Here is a 14,652-nt window from a genome sequence, read left to right as displayed (position 1 = left end):
CAACAGTCTCAAGAGTTTTCAGAGAAACCAAAAACACCCAGTGAGCAGCAGTTCTGCAGGCAGAAATGCGTTGTTAATGTGAGAGGTCAGAGGAGAGGGGCCAGACTGGTCTAAGCTGACAGGAAGGTGACAGTAATGCAAATAACCACACATTACAACAGTGGTAGGCAGAGCACACAATGTGTCAAATCTCTAAGTGGATAGGATACAGCACCAGAAGACTTAATACGTCTAAAAAATATGTAAAATAAATACCTAATAAAGTGCTCACTGAGTGTGTGTATATATATATATATATATATATATATATATACAGATGTGTCGGATCAGTTTTTTGCTCAAGAAGGCTACCACACAGGGGCAGTTCAAGAATGCATTGACAGATATTGACAGATGGGTATTTTTAAATATCAGTTGAGCGTCCTTTTAGAACGTAATGAGCATAATCAATTTCCATTTCAGCATTGTTTTGAGCAGAAAAAAAATCAAATAACTGACAGACCAGAAACATGAGCCTAAATCTTGAACTAAAACATACTTTCACATATTTTCAATTTTTGGAACAATGTCCCTATTGCAGATCGCAATTCTAGACAAAATGTCAGCATTTTATGTATTAACTAATGATGCAAAGATACACAGGTGGCAAAGAAACAGCTGGGCTGTAATTTCGGCACAAATCACTAAATATGGATTAAAATACCCAAATTAAAGATAACAGTCAGCATTTTAACCTCATAGTCATTCTTATATTTCAAATCCAATGTACTAAAATACAGAATACAACAATTGTGTCACTGTCCCCAAACATTTGAAGGGGTTCTAAATTCAAAGCTGTCAAAATGAATGCATTAACGCATGCAATTAATTTGAACAAGACACCACCTCATCATTTTTTAATCTCGTTAAAGCGTGATTAATTCTACATTCTTTTTTGTTTGTTTGTTTGTTTGTTTGAAATCTTGTTATTCATGTTTCCCTTGCTCACATGCCTGTATTGACCTGAAGGTTAACAGTGGGCAGCAGCCTGCAAGACTTCCCCACCATTCTAATTCCCCAACTGGCTGGCTAGCTAGCTCAGCAACGTGAGAGGACCAGGCAGAATAGAGGTCTATAGTGATAACGGGCTGGTTATACTAGTAGTCTATACACTGCTTCAAGGCAGCACGACTTTCAAATAGCATTAATGGTCTATGTTTTACAGCTAATGGTAAATGGTAAATGCCTGGCATTTATATAGTGCCTTCATCCAAAGCACTGTAACAATTGATGCCTGTCATTCACCCAGTCATATACATACTCACACTGACACACGAAAGGTGATTGGCTGCCATGCAAGGCACCAACCAGCTTGTCAGGAGCATTTTAGGGGTTAGGGGTGTTACTCAGGGACACTTCGACAGAGCCCGGGCGGGGGATCGAACTGGCAACCCTCCTATTGCCAGACAATTGCTTTTACCACCTGAGCCAATATTGCCCCAAAGGCTGGACCTGGACCTAAACATCCATCCCTGAATGGAATGGGACAAATCAGCCATGAAGGAGATTGCACACTGAACCAGCAAAGAGCCTGCACCAAGGCTTCCCATTGGCACATGGAGTGGGACACAAGGGAACTCAGTGATGAGGGAAGGGCCCAGAATATCAGAGGCCAAGAGCCCAGAGGTCCCTCCCAATCCACGAGGTACTGCAGGCGATGGTTAGAGCAAGGAGCGGACCACATAGGCAGAGTCAGTATCTATGAGCAGAGGTAGCAGCGGCGAGGATCCAGATGATGAATCAAACCCATCCAGGAGTAACTAGGCTGACACCACTGATTTTAGTTGGGACACATGGAACATGGGGTTCAGTCTGTGCTGGGAAGGTCTGATGAACCGTGACGTTATTTTGCTTGGTATGGCCAATATTGTATTCAGCATATACCATGCAAGACAAGAATCTAATCCAGTCCTGTTGATGGGAATATGTGCTGAGGAATCTCCCAACACCTTGATTAAAGCGCTTGGTCTGACCCTTTGACTGGGGGTGATATCCTGAAGGCAAATTGACCTGAACATTAAGCATTTTGAAAAAGGCAGCCCACACATGGGATGTAAATTGTGCACCCCTGTCCGAAACAATTTCCTCAGGTAGACTATACACTGGTAAAACTGGTTCTCCACCATCTCTAGGGCTGTGGGCAATCCTCTGAGAGGAACCAAACAACAGGCCTTGTAGAATCGATCCACTTCCATAAGGATGGTAGTGAATCCCTATCAACTGGGGAGATCAGTGACAAAGTCAATGGCAATGAGCGACCATGGTCTCTGAGGAGTTCTAATAGTCCAGTGGGCAACTGATGGGAAGACTTGGATTGAGCACACAAATTGGAGTAGGAGTTGACAAATTGCTCTACATCTGATTTGACAGAAGCCACCAAAACTTGGACAAGAGAGAGGGAACACCAGATACCTAGGTGGCCATAGCTGGGCATGGAGCTGTGGGCAGACTGAGGCAGGAACATTTGAGTGGAGCTGGATCCTGAGTGAGAGCCTGTTGGTCAAGCATCCCACCTGATGGGAGTAACAATCCACTGAGGTGTGGTAATGGGTTCTGGGGAGTCTTGTTGATGCGGTGAATCATGTAACCTTGACAGGGCATCGGCTTTGACATTCTTGGATCTGGGTCTGTAAGATATCACAAACTGGAAACGAGGAAACCTGCTTAGATCCATTTGGATTTTCTGAACAAGAAACTGGACCTGTGTTCGGTGAAAAAACCGAAAATACGTATCTCCAAAGTTATTGGCTGAACAATTTCTACAACAACAATGGACACAATTATTAATCCCCACCTACAGTCTTTATCATCTTCATCAAATGACTTCAATGACTTTGTAGCCAATTGTTTGATTACTTGTGCAAAATTACTTGATTGAGTAATTTGTGTCAAGGCATAGGTCAATCAGTTGCTGAAGAGCAGGCCTGGAGGACAGCAAGATATTCACACTTGCCATTAGCCTATCTCTTTGACTATTGCCTGGTGTTTCATAAAAACAGCACAAACCTTCTGTATTTCTTTTCTTAGTTGATTTTTTTAATTTCCAAAAGTCCTTTTAGGGCAAACTATTTAGGAAAAGTCAGAGAAGGATGATTGTATTGCTTTTACAGTGTTGGAGAAATTCACATTCAAAATTCATGCATGGCATTAGCTCTGGTCTTTCTAGAGTTAAACTACTCATGTGAACATTATTACAATGCAGGCAATACATGTATCTTTTGTCACGTCAGTTTGCCTTCTGCTCTAATTTATAACCAAAGTGTTCATGTAAACTCCCCTTCAGCATTTGGTACCCCTCCATTTTAAGAGATGGACTGCTCTGCCAGCGCTATTGCGCATATCAGATTTTGACACCCGACCTGCCGATTTCACAAAAATCAGCATCTGCACTGCGCATTTAAAAATCCACATTTGAAAACCTCATTCATTTTTATCTCAAATTAGTTGCCGATGAAAGCATTAGTTGGTTAATCAGACCTATTAATATGTTAATCCGTACAGCCCTAAAACACACACATGCGCATGTTTTTCTTGAAAATACCATTATACTTCACAGCAATGTAAATAATTCAAAATATATAGGTTATATATAGAAATACTGTATATAACAAATATATAGGATAGAAAATGGCTTTTCTGATCTTGATTATACAGTATGTATTACATATAATCATATATTAATATATTGCAGCACATTACATTTCTGTAAGTGTTGAGTTCCTACGTTACTGAATGCAGTTGAAAACAAATAATTTAACATAAAATAAAATGTGCTCACCATTGGAGAAAATGAGTAAAATTATGCCAGAGGCATGGCCGAAAGCTCGGGGGTGAACAGCGTTCATTTGGTAACTGTGACTACGTTTTTTTAAATCTAGTGACTTGACCTCATTCGCTGCATCCCAAAGGAAAAGCCACAAGCATAATGAGAAAGCGCATGCATCTGAGGTTAACAGAAAACATCACCAGAAACAACAAGGAATGATTCCCTTTTTGGGTACCCAAGATACTGTCCTTTCAGTGTTAAATAAAAAGCTTCCACATGGACTACAAGTGCATCCAATTTTACTTGAATGTCATATGTAGTTATATAACAGAATTCTCTGTCACTGACTGCTTTTGGGAAGATTATATCTAACAATGTGCTCATTAGAGAAACCAAATTCATTCTCTTTAGAACATAAAAGGTAATTCACAACATGACATTGTTTATCAACATTCATACATTGCGTGGAAAAATAAGTATCACATTATTACTATTCTTTTCAGAATGTAGAAACTGCAACATTTTAATTATCAACATAAAAAAAAAAAAATTCTGTTTCCAGCAATAAAGACTCTTTCTGTCTGCCCGTGCTAATTTGCGACTTCATTGCCCTCTCTTAATTTTGCATTACATGTTCATGTAACACCCAGCGTAGTGCCACTGAAATGACACATATAATCCGAGCCACACTTGGCACAAAATGAATCCAGTTTAGTGTAATCTGTGATAGGTTTCAGTGCAGTGACATAGAGATGTGGGTTGAACGTACATCCAGGGCTGTTACAGCAGTGGTGAAGAAGCCTCCTGCACCAGCTGTCACTGAAGTGATAATGACAGACCCAGTCTAGCAGGAGATTTTTCTGCTCCGGGGTGCGCATACTGTGTAATTGTAAATGTGTTTCCTTGCTACTGTAGCTTGACCAGGCACCAGGACATGCATGCACTCACAGCGCATTCCAGACACCCAATATGTGGCATGCAGAAGTCTTCAAGGAAGAGCTGATTGCTAGCTGTACAGCAGTACAATATTCCATCACCATATGCTCTTCCCAACTAGAGAAACATTCCAAGTGTTTACTGTTTGCTCTGTTTGCAATTTTTTTTCTGTTCTAGGAGTAATTTAGCTTTGAGATCAAATAAATATTTGTGGCGGAAAAGACAAAGCTAATTCAATTCTTCATAGGCCACGACCAATGCAACCACTTGCAGTAACCTTTGCATCCAGGGGTGAAACCTTATCTACGTCCTCCAGACAGACAGTCATGAAGAGAAATAAATGGCCTTATCACTGGTGAACACCTGACTGAATTATATAATGGTCCCCTCACAATGCCGAGCAGGGAAGATTTTTAATTGCACGCTGTATGTGCCACGCATAGAAAATCATGGGCACATAAAACAGGTTTTTAAAGTTCCCATTGTTAAAGCATCGTATTTTAAACCTTTCCATTTATTTTAAATACACTAATAATACAACATAGATACCGGTGATATTAGAAGCCATATTTCTATGCTTATCAACTTAACTGAAAATATTACCAAGACTGATTTTATACTGAAATACTAAGATATTTTCATTCCTCCTCCCCAATAAAAACTGCATTTAAATTAATTGAGTTTTTAAGGGCTCAGGATTTAAGGGAGTACAGGATTCAGACTGTCAAGATTGACAAGTTTTGTGATTGGCTAATGTCCCAGAGTTACCTTGGAAACGTCTGTCTTATACTGCATGAATGTTTATGGAGGCACATGCTGTTTCAGCAGTGATATTTGTTCTGCGCTTTTTATTTCAAATTCTGTCCTTTCAGATACTCTTTTATCAGCATACTAGCTGTTATAGTTCATCCATTTTAAAACTCTTTTTTATATGCATAATGGTGGCTGTATTGCATGCTAACATATATAGTAAATACCCTATGCTTCTCTACACCCAGGAGACACCTCCATAAATTATACTTATCAGACATTTATTAGGTTTAATATCACTGATCTGTATCACCTGAAGAGCAAGTATCATTTGATGACATTTTACCAGGGATCTGCTGTTTTCAAAATTATATTTAAAAGGCAATGCTTTATATTGCCTGGACATTAAATACCAGCCAAACATATGTAAACATCAAATATTCAACACATGTGCATTACATGACCAACCATTACATATAGACTGATATATGAGCTTAAATATTTTCTAAAATATATTTATTTTATTTAAAATATTTAACATCAAACGTCAGTGTGACAATTCTCTGATCATTTTATGAAAAGATTTCAACACAAAAACTACAGCTGTATGGTGTATGGTTTAGTAAAATCATTGATTATCAGGCAGAAAATACAGTCCAATTTATTGTAAAATTCCGCTAAGAATTCTCCAGAAGAAATTGTCCAGGAAGAGCCATGCTAGTGTGTGAGAATAAATCACAAAGGGATGGCATGAAGCAGAGATGGAGTCACTGGGTTATATCATTTATGTAATTGGTTAGACAGTGTGCTACAGTACCATGTAACCGCCATGTCACATTTTACATTTTGTTCACTTGCTTGCTATTTCAGCTTTAGCTAGCCCGGGTGGTAATGGTGACAGGCGAGAGGGAGAGAGAAACTGCTACTGGCTGTACAGAATATATAGAATGACCACCCTGGTGTGGCAGGTAGATAGGAAAGCTAAATATCCTATAAATATAAAACTGGGATAATAAACAAGCCAACGATATTGATTATATTTGGGTTCACCAAAAAACATATCCTCTTTAAATGTTAATTTTCAAATAATTCAGTCACGTTTAAGTTTAAAAAAAATATTTTGAATAAAATCATAATGTATGATATTTTGTTCCATATTTCATACATAATAAAAAAAACAATGATTTTACAAACGGAGCTATATGTAATGAACTGTTTGTATTTATAATTTTTATTGACATGTGCTATTCAGCATTTTTTAAATTACACTGTAATGTGCCTAGATGGCGAATTATCTATGTATTTATAAATATATATTTTTGATTTATTTGACAGATAAGTATTTTATGTATGCATTAAGGAAATTGGGAATACTGGGGAAATTAATATTCAGGAAGGTATTCATGCATAGAGACCTTCTCCAAGAGCCCTGGTTAGTGGTGCACATGTTGATAGTTTTGTTCAGATAATTGCTTTGCAGTTCAGTAACGATTCAGCAGTCACAACCAATCACAGGAGCTGCTGGTGTCTGCTCTTTGTATCAAGCTGTTACCGCGCATAGCAGGTCTCACATCACATAATGAGGAAAAGCATTAGTGTGTTTGCTTCATTTTATCAATTGCCATTATGTATACTGAATACTGTGGCCTGGAAACTAATTTGAAATATCATATTGCTCTTTTCTCTATGGAAATATGGACACCTCCCCCCGTTTACAAAAGCGTTATGCTGCCTTCAGGGCATGGTAGTGTGAAGGGGAGGAAACCAATTTAGAAACAGATGTCACTAATGTGAATTCATAGCAGAATTTTAGACGAGAGCCCCTGGCCTCAACCTCCAGCACTCTTTCAGATGGCCTTACCTGGGACAGCTATCAAGTAAAACATGCTGGATACGCATTTTCCCACTGCTGGTATTACCTTCTCATAGGACTGCACTATACATGAAAATAAATATGCACATACTGTATGTCAAAAGCATAAAATGTGTTGCAGCATTTATTTAAAAAATCTTCTCACCACCTACTGTTCCCGGGCCCAGCTGTGTGGACTACCGTGGACTTGTTTAACCCGTCGGATATGTGCCCGTGCCTCACCTCTGTTTTTCCACCCTCGCTGGTTTCCGATGGCAGCACACACAGATCCAGGAGCCTGGCGGAGGCACAGGAAACAGCTCCAGAATGAGAGGCTCTGAATGGGGAGGGGACTGCGAGGGGTCTCGCTGATTCCACTGCTTTGCACGTGCATTGTTCTCCAGCTCAGCCTATAAAAGGGCAAAACAGACGTCTTAACATTTCATTTTACCAACTTCAGCAACATTTCTGAAAGAACTAGACAATAATGAAAAACATAATGTATGTGAAATTATTGTAGAATCAAGGACACACATTTCAAAATATAATAAAAAAAATGATTGTAAGTTATGTCGATCATGAGCTAGTTACTATGTCTTTTTAAAATTATTATTTATTTATTATACTCATACAGATTTGTCGGATGGAATTTGCACCCTTCTGTCAGATTTTCCTTGTATATTAGTTATATTGTTGTAATGTTGTTTAATAACCCCTCCCCCTACCTTTCTGTTATCCCCTCCTTTCCTATGTGTGAAATAAATAAAAATAAAAATTTGGCCAATGAAACCCTGGATGATCAGCTTGTTTTCCTGAACTGTTTTTGAAGAGACACAAAGCAAATACAAACTTCCAAAACACTCCTACATCACTGTTCCTCCTCACTGCCCTCCACTGGTGACCCATCACCACTCGCATCAATTGTACCCACCACCACCCTTCATATTATCAGAATGTACGTGCCAGCCAGACCCCGTCATTTTGTAACCTTAGGCTCCTTCCTCTGATCAAGCCTGCACTGGTTATGTCTGCCATCTATTCTAGTCCCTTGCTGATGTAATGAGCTTTCCAGAGCAGCTTTCCAAAACACTTGAGCGTCTTCCCAAGTAGACTGAGGTTAGTCTGCACTTTGGCCAAACCATTTTTACTCAATGCCACACACACGCACACACACACACACACACACACACGCACGTACGCGCACACACACACACACACACAAACACACGCACACACACACACACACACAGCTTGAACACAGACCAGGCAAATTTCTCTCCTTCTCTCAAAAGGGCATTCAAACTGTATAATGCACAGCCCTAAGGTCTTATTTATACAAAGGCTTACCAACAAGAAGCATAATTATAATCAAAACACTTGTTTCAAAATATGCAATTCTACTGCAATGGCTGGAATAACTAGCTGGCTAGTCCCTCTCAACCAGGATAGAATGCCAGCTAGCTTTATACTAAGTTCACCATCACTCAAATTACCTAGCTAGTATTCAAATTCAGTTGGATTCTAGGTGAAAAAAAATGGTCTCACAGCTTATTATTACAGATAGCTAGCTAGCCAACTAGTGAATTATATTCAAAACAGAGGTTGAACTATAAATATAACTGTTCTCAAATATACAGAAGTATATGGATGATTCCATATTTGATGGAATGGTTATCATGCTATACGCAGTAAGTAGACTAGCTAGTCAGGCATTCATGGACAACAAGCTGACTATGCCTGGCTGGACACATCTCTTAACACTATTGCAAGTATGACAGGCTACTGTAGCAGTTGACTTGGCAAAAAAATATAATTGTCCACGTTCGTTAGATAGAGTCAGACCGTTGAAGTGCATTCATTTAGAACTGCGATTATGCTTTTGCCTGCAATACTTCATAGCCAGGCATTGATGGAAAAATAATGTACACCTCCCAGCCAATCAGAATTGAGTATTCAGTCAAGCCATTCAAAAAAATTCCTGTCTTTTAGCTGAATACAGAGCAAGTGGATGTGCAAGTAAGTCAAAGTCAAAAGGCTGAAATCCTAATCACATGATTCCTGGGGCAGATCGAGCCAAAATGGACCTAAGTACTCTAGGTGTAATTTAGGTTTTTCAGGGAAACACTGGGGTTCAATCCATTTCATGCAAATTGTGACCTTTGACAAACTTGATTTGAGGTACTTCTGTACATACAATCAATAAAAATACAATTAATAAAAATGTGGAGGCCTTTAGCAAGCTAAGGGCCATCACCTCAATTCAGCCCCATACTTCACTGTAATATCACACCTTATGCCAGTTGGCCAATAATTTTATTATTATTTTACCATTGTGAAATGCAATTTTAAGTGTTCAGCATCCTGCATTAATGTGGGCCAAAAACCCATTCATTCCCTCTAAACACATGTAGTGGGCCACTGTTCAGTGTGCACTCTGCCGGCTGAGCTATGCGGTCATACTGCCAGAGACGCGCAGCAGCTCATCCAGGCAGGTGGCCAGTCAACCAGGAGAGCTGCTATTGGGCGATAAGGTGGTAATACCCCGCGAGGCTCTGGCTTTGCAAGCCACCTAAATACGTGAGTAACATCTGCCAAGCACAAAAAATATATCCACAAATGAATGTGAATGTATTGCTCATAAAACTACTAGTACTAATAAAAATAATAACAATAGCAATGATAATAATAATAATGAAAACAATCTGTGAAGCATAGGTGTTAAATATATGATTGAAGACGCGTATTGCCTGCAGAAAGAAAGAAGCCCAAAGTTGTGATTGAATGTTGCTGATTTGTGCATCTGGTCTCAGCAGCCCACAGATGTGAGCGGCTCTGCGCTCTGCTCTCATGCATCCGCTTCTCTTTCACATTCCAATCAGCCGCGCTCCTCCTCCTCTTCACCAGCTCCAGCTGAGCGCTGAGTTCACTTCCGACGGCGTAAACAAACTCGCTCACCCCCATCCCCCATTTCCTCCTGGAGAGCGTAGTCTCCCCAGTCCTCTCCCTCAGAGCCCAGCACATGATCAATTGCCACTACAATAAAAAGGATTATTGGCTTTGTAGTCCTCTGCCACATATTTCCATTCATCTCCTCTGCGGTGACTTACAGTCTGTGCCAGAAGAAGCGAAAGTACGCGGGAGAACTCTGATGTGTCTCTATGGACACAGTGCCTTTGGGCCTGTTTCACAGATTGTGGACATTTGTGGTCGCTCAGCTATTCAGCATCAGCTCGCCAGGTAATAACCTCCCAAATGTGGGGCACCTTGACACCTTTACAGATTCCACAAGCTGCCAGACTGCAAGGAGCTCTGCGTGATATACATTCAGGAGAAAAAAAACAAGAAATGCAGTGAATAAATCTATAATCTGAGTCCTGGAATGGTGCAAGATTAGACCAGACATTTTGTTAGAAACAAGGATCAAGGATCAAAAATAAATCCTCACCTTCAATTAACTTAAATAAAAAAGGTCAGTCCTTTCATCTGCAATTATTATCAACTTATTCTGCATGAACATGCACTGAAAAAGGCTTCAAATATTGCTGACTATTTTTCAATGACTGGTATGTTAGTTTCACAATTACATTAAAAATAAAAATAATTCAGGACTAAAATACTACTTTACTACTACCACTACTACTGCTACTGCTACTTCTACTACTACTACTACTACTACTACTAATAATAATAATAATAATAATAATAATAATAATAATAATAATAATAATTTGTATTATTATTATAACAATATGACTGCATTGATTACATAAAGGCAAATTAGTGCATTTGGAAATTGACATTAAGACATTGCGTGCAAATGTATTGATCTCACTTTTTGGACCATCAGAAATGGTAGTCACACTAATTGTGGATTTGTTAAATCTAAATGCTACATTTCAGATCACCGTCTCAAAAATAATAATAGACATAAGTACAGTCCTTGTTGAAAATCAATTTTTATTGTGACATGGAATGTTCTCCCCATTTGAGCGTGGTACATTGATCAATAACTGAGGTCTCCTTTCACCGCTGTGCTGTTTTCTAACTGAAAAAATGTTAAAGCTGAGAGAATGAAAAATGAAAAAGAAATAACATGAATACCTTACAATGCACGGCATCAACATTTCCCTGTTTCTCTCCACTCTGTACGAAGTGTCCAGTGCAATCTGGGCTGAAAGCGCAGTCTGAGACCAACGCTCTCCCCCAGAACCTGCTTCCTTTGATATACTGTGAAAGGAAGCGCTTTTGTGTCAGCCAGCCAGTGAGTGTGGCTTCCAGCTGGAAGGGCCTGCTTTCTCCCATGGCAGAAGAAATAAGGAGTGTGAAGCCAAGAAACAAGCCCCTCTACCCAAACTACAGGGAGCGATCCCCATGCCCCAAACACAGCCCCTCTACCCACACTACAGGGAGCGATCCCCATGCCCCAAACACAGCCCCTCTACCCACACTACAGGGAGTGATCCCCATGCCCCAAACACAGCCCCTCTACCCACACTACAGGGAGCGATCCCCATGCCCCAAACACAGCCCCTCTACCCACACTACAGGGAGCGATCCCCATGCCCCAAACACAGCCCCTCTACCCACACTACAGGGAGCGATCCCCATGCCCCAAACACAACCGCTCTACCCACACTACAGGGAGCGATCCCCATGCCCCAAACACAGCCCCTCTACCCACACTACAGGGAGCGATCCCCATGCCCCAAACACAGCCCCTCTACCCACACTACAGGGAGCGATCCCCATGCCCCAAACACAACCGCTCTACCCACACTACAGGGAGCGATCCCCATGCCCCAAACACAGCCCCTCTACCCACACTACAGGGAGCGATCCCCATGCCCCAAACACAACCGCTCTACTCACACTACAGGGAGCGATCCCCATGCCCCAAACACAGCCGCTCTACCCACACTACAGGGAGCGATCCCCATGCCCCAAACACAACCGCTCTACTCACACTACAGGGAGCGATCCCCATGCCCCAAACACAGCCGCTCTACCCACACTACAGGGTGCAACCCCCTGCTCCTGCACCAGCCGCGTAGCTCCCAAAACCCCAGGGCCACAGTGCGTCAGCCACCAAACACAACTACCATCCCTGTTGCTCAGGCACCTCTTCCTCCCCATGCTCTTTCAAAATGGCTTCCAGGATACCTCATAATAATAACAAATAATAACAGACAGCATACTGTGTATAGCACTTTTTTCAAGATTTCAGGGTGCTTCACAATGAATGAGGGATACTCACCTCAAACACCACCACCAATGTGCAGCCAGTTTGCACCCGACCACACACCACTCATTAGGTTACGGTTAGAGAGGGAAGAAATAACCAACCGGATTAAACTGAGGGATGACGAGGTGCTCAGGTTGAAATAGCCAGTTGCCAGGACATCTCATGATCTACAGTAAATTAATGATCTAACCAGAAAACCATAACAGCCAACTATTTCTTAGTCACATGTTTTGCCCACAGCAAAAAATTCAATTTAGTATATGCTCAATAATCAATACTCATTCCATGCATGAAACACATTTTCAGCTATAATGATTATTACCTATTTTATTTGTACAGCAGTTTAGCTTTGTCTTAAAAACGTTTAGCTAAGTCTCTCCCTTTCTTTCACCCTTTTTACACCTAAAATAAGTAATATTGCCAAATATTCTACTTCTCTCAAAATATTTCGCCATCCATGCATCACTTATGTCAAAAACAAAACCAACAAAATCTCACATTTCCCCATCCTTCATTCGGCTGCATCCCTCACCTTAAAAATGTATCTTGATCTTTGAAACACAAATAACGACGGTCCACCCTGCTGAAAAAACAGCTCAAGTTAGGTTTTGAAACAGCTGGTAGCTGGTATTTTACAAGGGCAGGGTCCTGTGTCAAGCCTGAATTGGGATGGTAAGCTTAACTTTCTGTGTCTAAATTCTCAGCTTGAACCTAACCTGGATTTCCCCACCATCAATGCTAAGATTTTCTCATTCATCTCTTCTAGTTCTGTATGATGCTTCCACTGCATTTTTGTGCCAAAGATCACTCAGTTCCCTTGACTAATTTGGGAAAAATGCATCACATTATTACATTTTACATGGAACATTGTTCCTGACAGACAGACAGACAGACAGACAGACATACAGACTGACTGACTGACTTACTGACGAAACATCATCCTTTTCTAGATATGTTTTAGGGTCCATTTTATTTTCTTCTCTAAGCCTGCTAAAGTATCTCAGTTTCCATCATGTATTTCATATGCTTCATACTGTGCATCTTTGTGACAGTTCAGTCATACAGTATACAGTACTTATAAAACCATTAAGAAATGTCAAATCTTTTTCTGTCTTTCGTAAAAATAGATCTCACCTTCCATAGGAATCGTATAAAAATGTTATTCCTGCTTTCTCATGTCATTTACAAACACATGCTATTAAGTTACTGTTACCATTTATGACTCCTCAATGCACATCCTGTAACATCACTCCCAGTAGCATTTCACCTGACCAATACATTTTCCTGTACACTGTAGAAGACCTTATCATAGCATCTACTACTCTTCTTTTACATCACACACACATCACATTTCAGCTCTTGGCTCAGTGTCATTTTTTCACTTTCTTTGCGTATTGTCAGACGTATGACGTATGACAACCAATATGGGCCGAAGCTCTACAAATTGTGAAAATCAGGGTAGGTCATATATATACAGGATATTGGAACAAAGATTGTGTGTTAATTCAAGTGGCTGTTTATAGTGGGCTCCTCAGTGGCACATCCCCACAGGCACTTTTGCATATACTGCACTGATGTGCCCTATGACCCCGGTGCAATTTCAATCATGCCAATGCGGCCTGCGTGACAGGAGCACCACAGGGCAAATATCACGGGCCAGAGGCTACACAGCGACCTGCAACCTGGCTCCTCCGGATCCTAGTTTTCAAGTATTTACTAAAATGGGAATACATCACAATGACAAATTTTAATAGCTCCTGTGAACCAGCAAGGGTGTAGTAGGGATCAGTAGGGAGTAGAAGGGATCAGGAATGGGGCAACGGCATATCTTGAATGATTAACATGTTTTAGCTGACACGAAAGGTTAAATCACTGCCCCGGTGACAGAATAACACACAGTGTTCTCATTTCACAGATACAACCACTCTATATACTGTACCACACTATCAATTCTGCAGACTAGCACTGTTGAAAATGCATCCATTTCCTCAAAATCACCCATCCACCCATAGAAAATAAATTTATTTAAAAACCATAGTGATGTCTTCACCATGTCTGCATTGCATT

Source organism: Conger conger, chromosome 14 (genome assembly GCF_963514075.1).
Source record: "Conger conger chromosome 14, fConCon1.1, whole genome shotgun sequence".
Taxonomy (NCBI): Eukaryota; Metazoa; Chordata; class Actinopteri; order Anguilliformes; family Congridae; genus Conger; species Conger conger.
Note: the sequence above shows the minus strand (reverse complement) of the source record.